At 40.8% G+C, this 12,374-nt stretch overlaps 1 protein-coding gene across 10 annotated transcripts in view; it reads left to right on the forward strand.

Annotated features, from left to right (window-relative positions):
- ralgapa2 (Ral GTPase activating protein catalytic subunit alpha 2) overlaps nucleotides 1-12,374 on the forward strand; it is a 616,204-nt gene that overhangs the window by 569,668 nt on the left and 34,162 nt on the right. The window lies entirely within an intron of this gene.

The raw sequence follows: 12,374 nt of genomic DNA on the forward strand, positions 1-12,374 counted from the left end.
TGTCACTCATGCTTTTGTTTGAATTGCTTCAGGGGAGCCAATGAGAGTTAAGTCCATTTATGTTTTGTTTTTTAAGCACCACGCAATTGGATTTTGAAACTGGATAGATAAGAAGTGGCACGTGCTGAGCCAGTCTTTTGAGCCAGCTTGGCTTAATAAGTAGTTTCAGGAGGGCAGATTGCTGAGCCTGGCTTTCTGAATGGAACAGCTGGGGGAGGAAGGAAACACAAAAGACAAGTAGACAGAGTGGCGTAAACCTGGAGAATTGTGGGTGGGGCTTTGGACACAGGGAGCAGGCCGACCACACGCCAGGTGTGACCTTTTCTAGCTCGTTGGTTCTGCTTGTTTGTCTGGGCAATTTAAAACTCACTGATAGAAATGAGGAATGTGACAGTCTGCTTGCTGCGGCCAGAAGTAGGAGGAGCCTGGCTGAAGCTGATGGACTACATTGATTAACCCTCTATGGGCTGCATTAGCATATTAGCACCAAATCTAAGAGCATGACAGGTGTAGGAGTTTTCAAAGATGATAATGTGTTTCATGCCACATTGACAATTTTTTGTAATATTCATCATTATGCTTAATTTAGTAGCTGAATCCATATAACAGATGTTGCCGAGTCAAGAAGAAAGACTCCAAACAACAAAGGCAATGAGTAGACTGTAGAAAATTTAAAGCGTTATTTGGAATAAGAATTGATAATCGTGTTCGTGTCATTATAGAGCATGGGTAGTTCAGTGATCAGTGAAGTAAAATCCACTTAATCAGACTGGGCAAGAGGAGAGCTGCAGCTGTTAAGTACTGTTTGGTGCCAACAGCACTTTTTTGACTCTTTTCATACAAGGATTTTTTTAAATGTTACCTTTTGTCAGATATAACTTTTGGTAGTGTGCCATTTCGTACACATTGATATTGAGCATTCATATTCACTGTTACAATTGTTCTTGGAGAAATCATTTTGAATTACATAGGTCCCAATTGGTTTGGAAATATAATAGAACAGATTATACTTTGCCAGTGCCAGGCCCCTTTACCTGAAAGGAGTAGTAGAATAACATAAAAATCTTTTTTCAAACAGCAGTTTTTCAGTTGATATTTGTAAGACAGAAATGACAAAAGAAGATACTTAACATGGCCTCATTGCATTTCAAGCTGCAAGTTAATTAAAAAAGTCTAACAAGCCAGCGATGTGCTGTGTCACATGGTCACAGTCATAGGCCTAATCCACTTTACTGCTGAATTTCCAGCCTCAGCCAGTAACTCTATGAGGAGAAGGCAAGCAGAGATCCTACAAAGAGGAGAAGGGCTGATTTTTGTCTGTATGCTCCTGTGAAGCGCTTTGGGATGCTTTTCTATGTTTAAGGTGCTATATAAATACATGTTGCTTTTGATGATTTTGACTCCAGACAGTATTCTCGCCCTTGGGTTTGTGTGAGAGGCCCAGCAGATTTTAACTGATGGGCCTCAGCTGAATGCCGCCGCTCAGCTGCTCACCCATTGTGGGCAGAAAGGGGCAATTGGCCAGCTAATAGATGACCAAGAGACCACCCACCTCAGAGAAGACTGCCAGCAGCAAGGTAAATAACAGAAGGGGAGTGTTCCAAGGGTCTTGCAGATGGGGAGGGAGGGGCTGTCCACGATGGCGAAGGCCCAAGCACTCCTGTTCCTCCTGGTCTCACAAAGGAAAGTTGTATTCACTTACTTTGTGACCTTGCCAGCTTTGCAACAGCTTTGGCTGGTGGGGTAACCACGCAAATACTTCACTCAGAACTGAGTGAAAATACCTTCAGTGCCCCATGTACGTCACGGGACCCCAAGTTGCTTTTATTAATGAGTCACCTGCTGGTGAGCCTCAACCGTGGCCAAAACCAGTGGCGTTAAAATTAAGAATTGGCGGGAACAGAGCAGGAAATGGAGCCACTTCATTTTCATTGCTGCCCTCCTCCTTTGCCGCCAATCAGGAAAAGTTAAAATTCTTCTGAGAGGCTACATTGGAGTGCAGTTACACATCCCTGCTGCCAACTTAAAGGCAATTTTGGAAATAGGTCTGGGAGCCCAAACCTTTAGATGTGAAATGTACATCTACCAGGAAGGAACCAACATGACAAAATGGGGTCAGATGTAGGAAAATTAGTCAGTAACACATCTTGAAAAATGAGTAAGAAGCATAGACATATAAAGCAATTTCTGTTAATTATCTGCTGGTAAAATATTTCATTACTTTAAAAATGATCAAAACAATTCACATATCCATTACAGATTTTTTATATTTTTAACTTGTTCTTTGTATGATAAAGAGCAGTATTCTTTGATACCAGGTGATGTTGGGGGTAACAGTGCCATTATTATGCCAACAATTTTCCATATTAATAAACATCCACTTCAAACTGAGTAATGCTGTAGTTCCCTCTGCCAAGGGCATTAGTTTGGAAGTGAATGGGCTGCAGCCATTCTTAGCACTCGACTGATTGACCTTGTACCTACTCAGTCCATGGTTATTGACAAATGAAAGAGGCCCAGTGTCATTTCTGTTACTCCAATTGACCCAAGAAGGGCACAGGGCGAAGGGATGAGACACCAAATGGGTCAAGGTATTAATACCCTAATTATTTAAAAATCACTATTTTAATGAGAATTTTTTTTAGTATAGTAAATTTGTCGTTGTTGCAAACAGGAATTTTAAGGATACAACTTTTTCAATAGCTAATGTGGTCCTAAAATGTAATTTTGGTATTAAACTAAAATAATTTTAACTATGAACAAAGGCTGCTGATCTGTTAAGTGCATTCTGGGTTGTGCAACTAATTGCATTTTTTAAATTTTTGTTCTTTATCAATGCTTCCCACATAATGAGATCCTAATATCAACTGTGCTATCAGAGAAACAGCTGAATAGATACCAGACACTTTCCCAAACAAAGATAAAAAGGAAGAATAAGATAAAGTGGGCAACACTCCTACATCTCCCAGTGGCTAGTTGTAGAGCGACACTGAAAACCCAAGAAAATAACATTGAATCTAATCGAAGAATGGCTAACATATTATTTTAATTGTGGAATGGAGAAAAAAGAAGTTAATAATTTATAGACGTACCATGTAATAAGTGTCAATATTGTCATTTGGTTGCGATGAATATGTATCCTGGATCATTTTAGGGGGCTTAGTTTGGATGGAGTAGGTACCAGCAACACCAAAAAATGTAAGTGGTATTACTTTCATCATCCTTAAATTAATGCTTTTGGAGGGGAGAATACTTTGCCAATTACAGGATTTCTGTTCTGATTAGCCTGAAAAATTCCTTGGGCTGTATTTTCAGCCACTGCTGGGGCCAGGAAAGGAGGAATGCGGGCGCTAAAAACATCACCACCAGCTGGCATGCCGGGTCCTAGGCTCCACCCTGACTCTGGGCCATTTTCCCGGAGGTGAGATGGGGAGGGACAGGGCTACCTGCCCGCACATGGCGGGTAAAAATTAAAGGCCCATTAAAACCTTTTAACAGAGGCTTAACTGGGATTTTCCTGTCTGCCTCCAGGTTCCTGGAGGTGGTGGCAGCCAGTTTAACAGTCTGGAGGCCACCTCCCAGCAGCAGACCCGGGGGCCAGTGCTCCAGGCATGCTTCGAGGCCCTCCCTGCCTACCTGAGTGAAGCAGCAGCCGCAGGCCACCCTGTAGACTGTTCCTCACCTCTGCTGGTGGTCTGGCTGAAAAAGCCATTTTTTAATTTAAATTTTTAAGAAGTTGAAGAGAGGGTGGCTCCATTTTGAAGTGCCCTCTCCCTCACTTACCTTCCATTGCATCCTGCTGTTACTTTCAAGCTGGAAGGCCTATGATTGGTTCTCCAACTTCAAGAGCCCGCCTGCCATCCTTAATTGGATAGCGAGCCTGACCTCTAGCCATTAATTGGCCGCTCCAGGGAAAATCACATTGAGTGACTATTACCCACACAGTGCGAGCTTCTCACCCCCGTTTGAGTCTGACGGCAGGGTTCAGCTCAGAAGCCTGCAGGAAAAATCCTCGCCCTTATCTCCCCCACTAGTTTTATTCTATCATTGCACAAGCTGTCCAATTTGCATTGCTCATGCATTACACCTTTAAGACATTACTGGAATACAGGGAAAAAATAGTGATTGGCTGGAATGAGGCATGATCTGTTAAATTACCAAGTACCTGATTGACTAATTGTGAACAAATGAGCCGTTTGATTCTGTCAGTCAGTAGAATGAAAAGTAAGAGCAAAAATCTAAGATATCAAGTTACTTTTTTATATACAAAGTTACAAATCTCAAACAGGAAAGTAACAAGAAATGGTCTATTAAATTCTTAAAATAATTTTGTGAAGTTGGTTTGAATTGCCACCTTGTTTTTAAAGTTATGTGAAAATTTATCAGCAAAAGTAACATAACAAATCCATAAAAAATGTAAACAGTTCAAAGTAAAATGCATGTGCATCCTCACAATTGCTTGTTGGAAAAGCCTGGTGTTTTCTGAAAAAATTCAATTCCTGGGTCAGGAGCCTGAGGCTGATTTGGAACAATTGGCTGGAGACTCGATTGTTAACTTGTACTTTGCTGTTAGCAGACGAGCTCCTTACCAAATGATCGGGTGGTGTGTATGTATTTGCACGCACTATTTTAAATTATGCAGCCACTTTCTGATTCTATGGCGTCATTGAAGCCACTTTCTGAACTCATACTGATGCCCCCAGTCCTTCAGTTGTGCCCCTTCCCAATGCTACCTTGCCCCAGTACCTTCCACTCACTTCTGCCAAACTCCTAAGCTCCTTCCTTCCCAATATTGCTGCACACCAAGATGCTCTTCTCCCAATTTCAGTGCTGCTAAACCCTTCACCTCCCCAGTACTGCCAAATTCCAGGATCTGCCCTCCATGCTAACAAACTGCAGTATCCCATGCAATGCTTCCAGATTTAAGAACTTCTCTCTGGTGGCACGGCAGCACATCAACTGATAGAGAAGGTTGTAGTTACAAAATGACAAGTTTACATTGTATTGAAAGTTATTTACATCACAGAAGCAGACCATTCAGCCCAAATTTATGCTCCACACAAGCCATCTCTCAACCTCTTCTAAGTCCATTAACAAGTCCTTCTATTCCTTTCTCCCTCATGTTCTTATCTGCTTCCCCCTTGAATTCATGTATGCTAGTCACCTCAGCTACTCCTCATGAGTTCCATGTTCTAACCATTTTCTCTGGGTAAAGACTTTTCTCCTGAATTCTCTATTGGATTTATTAGTGGCTATTTTACATTTATGGCCCCTAGTTCTGGTCTCACCGCAAGTAGAAACATCTTTATTTCTATCCTATCAAACTCTTTCATTATCCTAAAGACAGCTATCGGTCGTATCTCGAGAAAAGAGCCCCAATCTATTTAATTTTTCCTCTCCATTCTGGTATCGTTCTAGTGCATCTTTTTAGCACCTTTGGACCAGAACTGTTGACAGTACTCCAAGTATGGTCTAACAAGATTCTATGCAAGTTTATCATAACTTCTGCCTTTCAATTCTGTCCTTCTAGAAATGAATCACAGTGCTTTGTTTGCTTTTTTTTATGGCCTTATTAACCTGCCTTGTTACTTTTAGTGACCTGTGTATCTGCTCCAAGATTCCTATGTTCCTCTACCCCATTTAGACAGGAGTTTCCAAGGACTATGTAGCCTCCTTATTCTTCCTACAAAAATGTACTATCTCATACTTAACTATATTAAAATTCATTTGCCAATTACATGTTCTTTCTGTAGTTTCCATTATAAATATGAACATAAGAATTTTTGATGGAATAAGTTATCAAGAAGTGCTCGCAGATGTCAAATTTTTAATATTTCATATAGAAAAACTATTAATAGCCAATTAAATATAAACTACGATATTGCTAATAATCTTGGCAATTCCTCTCATTTCTGCCAAGATTGTGAATAGATTATAATGTGGTAGATTAACTGCATATTGATACTACCAGTCTATTGTAGCAGAAAACAATGCATTACACTCTGAGACATATTAAAATTCCCTTTTATGCAGCACAGTCTAATGTATTAACCATTGACAGAGGTATCATAAATATAAATGAACAAATGTGTCCTAAATTTAGTGACAATAAATAGAAACTGGTTGAGGAATCCTACAAAGTAGCCTGAATCTGAAGCGCTCCATTCAATCATTGGTTCACATTCAAAGCTACTCAATGAGTTGCTTGTCATCTTCATGCATGGCTCAGAAGCTGGCCCTTTTGTTCCTATGGAAATCTCTTTTGCATGCCATCCTTGGGTAAAATGTTCTCCTTCAGTGGCACTGATATAGTGTGAACTTCATCTTAATGGCATTGATGCAGTGTGGCCACAACATTCGTCAGCAAAGATTGCACTTTCATGCCATCACTATCCTTTTAAGTTTTCTCCCCTCTTCCAGCCCATTGTTCTGAAGTGCAGTGCCTCATGCTGGGGTACAGATTCACTAATATCGACAGTGCATGAATACCTTAGGTGCTTTTAACCTTGTGTGAGTCCAGATTGTGAGTATGTCCAGATTTTTGGACCAATGGGCTGTAATGATCCTGGTCCACTCACCATCAAATTTGAAGCTTAAATTAAAATTTAGCACTTGGTAATAAAATTGAATAATGGACAATAATAAAGGATATATGGAAAAGCTGCAAAAGGGAGATGGAAATTAACAGAGAAGTCTGAACATTTTGTTAGAAAGAATGTGGGGAGGCAATATAAACTAAATGATGCAATTTTATCCCTCCTCAATATCTAGCTCTCCCAACACCCCTCTTCCCCCATCACCCCAGCACTGCGATCTCCTACTTAACGTGCCATTCACTCCTTTGGCTGCTTTTGAGTCCAACAGGAAATCCCACCCATCCTCACCTGGCCCCGAGTAAATATCGGGGCCTGTCTAAGTACAAGAGAAAATGAGCAAAAAGCATAAAGGACAATAAACAAGCTTTCTATAGGTGTAAGAGCAAGGACCAGTAAGAAGATAATCAAGGTAGTGGTAGATCCTGAAGAGATGAAGGAGGCAAACTTGTAATGGATAGCAAATATTTTGCTTCAGAGTAGGATATTGGAATTGTAAAACTACCAAAAGTAACTGTAAAATAATTATTGAAAGTTATATGCAGAAATGAACAGTACTGAAGAAGATATTCAAACCTAGGGTACACCAATAACCAGGATCTGATGGTTTGCATCTGAGGATCATGAAGAAAGTTAGGGAATAAATAGTGGAGGTTCTAACTATAATCTTCTAATATTCTTTGTAAATGGAAATTATGCCAGAATAATAAAGGATGCCAAAAGTGATACTGCTGTGCAGAAAAATAACAAGAATAAGCCAGGATGTTGTACATCACTTAGTCATACTTCAATTATTGGTAAACAGCTAGAGTCTATAATACTGGATGTAATTACTAAACATTTGGTGAAACATGATTTCTTCAGGGCCAGTCAATGTAGATTTCTAAATGGCAGATCATGTTTCACCAAATTTAGAATAATGAAGAAATAACACATGATAAATAAGTGAAATGCAATAGTTAATAAGGTACCATATGAAAGACTTCTGACAAAGGCACTGGCATATGGAATTGAGGAAAATGTGACCATGTGGATAGAGAGACGTTCAGAGGCCAGATATCAAAGGCAAGGGGGTAAAAGGACATTTCTGAGTCTGGAAAGATGTGACTGGTGTTCCACAGGGGTCTGTGTTTGAATTGCTTTTATTTAGCACATACATAAATAATCTAGAAGTACAAATTGAAAGAACTTTGAACTTTGCTTCAGCATCAAGAACATAAGAAATAGGAGCTGGAGTAGGCCATTTGGCCCTTCAAGCCTACTCTGCCATTCAGCAAGATCATAGCTGATCTGCCTCTAATTCCAACTTTCTGCACTATCTCCATATCCCTTACTTCCCTTAGTACCCAAAAATCTATCGACCTCTGTCTTGAATATACTCAACAATTGAGTATCCACAGCTCTCTGGGATAGAGAATTCGCAGCCCTTTGAGCGGAAAGATGTCTCCTTATCTCAGTCCTAACTGGCTAACTCCTTATTCTGAGACTGTGACCCTGTGTTCTAGATTCCCAAACCAGGAGGAACATTTTCTCGGCATCTAAGCCCCTTAAGAATTTTATATGTTTCAATTAGATCACCTCTCATTCTTCTAAGCTCCAGGAAATATAGGCCTAGTTGACTCAATCTGTCTTCATTGAACAATTCCCTCATCCCAGGGACCAGTTATTGGACCTTCATTGCACTCCCTCTAGGGCAAGTATGTCCTTCCTTAGGTAAGGAGACCAAGACTGCACATAGTACTGCAGGCATGGCTTTCCCATTGCCCTGCTGTAAGATATCTTATACTTCAATCCCTTTGTAACAAAAGTTAGGAGATATGGCAAATTGTGATGAGGGTTATGAGAAGTTGCCCTGTGGTTTTGGTAGCAATGAGAAAAGGCATAGATACATTACAGATGAAATTTAATGTAGAAAAATGCAAAGTAATATATTTTAGAAGAATAGGAAAAGCAAGTACACCTTAAATTATAAGATTTTAAATGGCTTAGAAGACCATGGGAGTAGAGTGGCCACGTGAGATGGTGAGGTTGAGGGGTGGTTATGAATATGGGAAAAAGAGTTGATATGGAGGAAGGAGTTAAGGAGGAACGGCAGCAGCAGAGGGTGGAAAAAGTGATTTGTGATGGTGATTGAAATGACAAGACAGTGCAGAGGCTGAGGGAGGAAAGGAGGGATGTTATTCTGGTGAAAAACTCATGTTGGCAATTGGGGGAGGGGGGGTGGTGGGTGGCGATGTAGGTGAGAGAGGTACAACAAGATGAAGAGCTCAAAGAAGGGGAATGTGCTCGGAGAGTTGGGGGGAACTCAAGGTGTGATTTGGTGATGCTTGTAAAATAAGCAAGCACGGCTTAGAACAGAGCAGAGATCAAATAGCATCAACTTGCAGTTAATGTAGTAAAACATACCGAGACACTTAAGAGAAGCGTAATCAGATAAACTTTGACTCTGAGCTACGTAAAGAGATGTTCGGGCAAGTGACCAAAAGCTTGGTCAAAGAGATAAGTTTTAAGGAGAAGAGAGGTTTATGGAGGGAATTCCAGAGCTTGGGGCCTAGGCAGCTGAAAGTAGGTCCACCAGCAGTGGAGTGAATAAAATCAGGGATGTGTCAGAGACCAGCATTGGAGGAGTGCAGCTATCTGAGAGGGTAGTAGGGCTGGAGGAGGTTACAGAGATACGGAGGGGCGACGATATGGAGGGATTTGAAAACAAGAACCAAAATTTTAAAATCAAGGTTTTAAAAGGGAGCCAGTGTAGGTCAGTGCGCATAGGTGGTGATGGATGAATGGGACTTGATGCAAGTCAGGATATCGGAGGCAGAATTATGGATGAGCTTAAGTTTACAGAGAGTGGGAGACGGAGGCCAGCCATGAGTGTGTTGGAATAGTCACGTTTAGAGGTAATAAAGGCATTGATAAGTGTTTCAGCAGCAGATGAGCTGAGGCAGGAGCAGGGTTAAGTGATATTGTGGAGGTGGAAATGGGCAGTCTTAGTGATGCCACAGATATGAAGTCAGAGAGTCATCTTGGGGTCAGATACAGCACCAAGGTTATGAACAGTCTGGTTCAACTTAAGACAATTGCCAGGGAGAGGGTTAGAGTCAGTAGCTAGAGAACAGAGTTTGTGGCAGGGACCAAAGACAATGGCTTCAGTTTTCCCAAAACTTGGTTGAAGGAAATTTCTGCTCACCCTGTACTGGATGTCAATCAAGCAGTCTGACAATTTAGAGACACTGGAGCAGCTGATTAATGGTGAGGTAGAACTGTGTGCTGTCAGCATACATGTAGCACCTAACGTTGTGTTTTTGGATGAGGTCACAAAGCTGCAGCATGTAGATGAGAAATAGGAGGGTGCAAAGGATGGATCCTTGGGGGACACCAGAGTTAACAGTGTGGGCATGGCAAGAGAAGCCATTGCAGGTGACCCTGTGGCTACGACTGGAGAGATAAGAGTGAACCAGTCAAGAGGATCGATTTGGAGGTGGCAGCAGGAAGAAGGATTCTGGAAAGGAAAGTGTGGTTGGCCATAGGGTGGTAGTTTGCAAGGATGGAGGGCTCAGGGGTTGATTTTTGGAAGAGTGGGATAGTGAAAGAGTACCCGAGGATAGAGTACTGTTCACAATATCAGCTAACATGGCAGTCAGGAAGGAATGTTGGATAGTCAGCAGTTCAGTGGGAATAGGGTCAAGTCAGCAGGATGTGGGTCTTGGGGACAAGATGAGTTCGGGGAGGGTATAAGGGGGGGTAGATGGGAAACTAGAAAATGGTGCAAGTTCAGGGCCAGGGCGGGGGGAACCTTAGGGCAAGCTTGGTCAGGTGAGCTAGGGGAAGGAGGGAAGTGGCAGAGGCAGCTGAATAAATGGTCTAAGTCTTAGTGAGAAAGAGATCCATGAGCTGCTCTCACTTATTGTTGGAGGTGTGGGTGGAAGAGGTGTTTAAGAAGATGGTTTGCAGTAGAGAAAATGGCACATTTACCCTGTGATTCACTGGGAAGCCCTTATCCATATTCTAATTATATTCAAGACTAATCATTTTAATGACTGAGTAGTCAAATTCTTTTTTTTAATGTGCAGGATATTTAACATGCTTCGAGATCACATTCTGCAATTCTGTCTGTTTGTACATGCACCACTGGCTTACGGTGATTGAATAAATCAAATTCCATTTTTATTATCTAAGATAATTGGGTATTCCAGGATTTCCTTTGACGTTTTTTGGATAATTTTCCGTGCATCCATCCATTTTTCTATGCAGACCACACTGCTGGTCTTAAATATATCGAAATTAGCAGGTAGCGCAGAACTAAATAGCTTTTATTTGGTAATAGTTTGACCTTTGCACCAGTGAGATAATATTGTCATAAGGTGAGTATACTTTTTCATTGCCAGCTCCAGACTTAATCAGAAAAATCACATATGTATCCCAGCTACTGAAACTAAAACATATTTGCAGCATGTGCCAACTGAAAATGTAATGTCTGATGAGATCTTCTGAAACATTACCTAACCTGTATAGGAAAAAATATACAGAGGTAAGAAAGGAAACGGCAAATGTTGCAATCTCATGGTGGAAATCCAGTAAGTTAGTTGGCGCCTTTTTGATTCTCACCTGAAGTAGTGATCTTTTTCTTTCAGACAGTGATCAACTTAACTGTGCGTTTGCAGTATTTTTGGTAAAAAATAAATAAAATGTCTGTACTTAAGATTCTGGAGCTTATTGCCATTTCAAGGTGCTTTAGTTTCTGACCAATCTGTTGATCACACATAGAAAACGCTTGCATTTTAACAAACATTTTAGTAGTCTGCTTTATAAGTAAAAATGAGAATGTTTTGTATATATCCTCAGGTTTCATTCAGCTTAAGCTAAGGGAAATAAACAATGTTAATCTAATCCCTACCACCTAATTGTATTGTAACAAAGGGGCTGAGTAATTAGGGTTTGTACAAGGCAGATTGCAGGTGGAATTATGATATTTTATGAAAGGAAGATTTATCAGTTTGTGGTTATCATTCGTCTATTCTGCAGCTGTTGCCCTAACAGTCACTCATTTTCTAAATCATAGTGTGCTTCAAGGTCGATTGCATGGCATGAGTAGCCAGAAGGGAAGTTTGACTGATGGAATGTGCAAGTATAAAAGGCTAATGGAATGTTGTGGGCGGTTAAAACCAACTAGGTGTGGCTGCACTACATATGCTTGCCTGTATGCCTGTATGTGCCACATTGCTTCTAAGTGCAATCAGTCTTTTTGTTGTGATGGATCTTGCTTGGAAGTTGCTCATGCTTGCCTGGCAGGGGTGAATTTGTGTACTTTGGACCATCTGCTAGCTATTAACTACAGGACCTAACAGGCCAAAAACAGCAGAGTGAAGCTGGTCAGTGCTTTTGCACTTAAAGTAACAAGTGGATGCTCAGCATAACGGATCAAAAAAGAACCTTGAAACTTTAAAGCCTAATCTTTAGGATATGGATGAGTGCAGTCGAGAGCTTTCAGTTTGTACTGTGCATGTACTTCAGCTGGAAAGCATGCACAGCAAACAACAAATCAGCATCAATAAAGTTTTGTTCTCTTGATTCCTTTGGAGTGGTTAAGGTATACCGCATCGCAGCTGTTTTTTAATTTTTTTATGAATTAAATTGCAATGTGCGTGATAGTTATTCATTAATTGAACCTCTGATTCGAGAAACGCTTTTTGAATAAAGTGAACAAATTTGTACAAAAGGGCACAAACTTGATGAACAAGCACCTACGGATTCCAATTAAGATGTTTTCTACTGGATGGCAAA

The sequence above is a fragment of the Heterodontus francisci genome, chromosome 13, assembly GCF_036365525.1.
Source record: "Heterodontus francisci isolate sHetFra1 chromosome 13, sHetFra1.hap1, whole genome shotgun sequence".
Lineage (NCBI taxonomy): Eukaryota > Metazoa > Chordata > Chondrichthyes > Heterodontiformes > Heterodontidae > Heterodontus > Heterodontus francisci.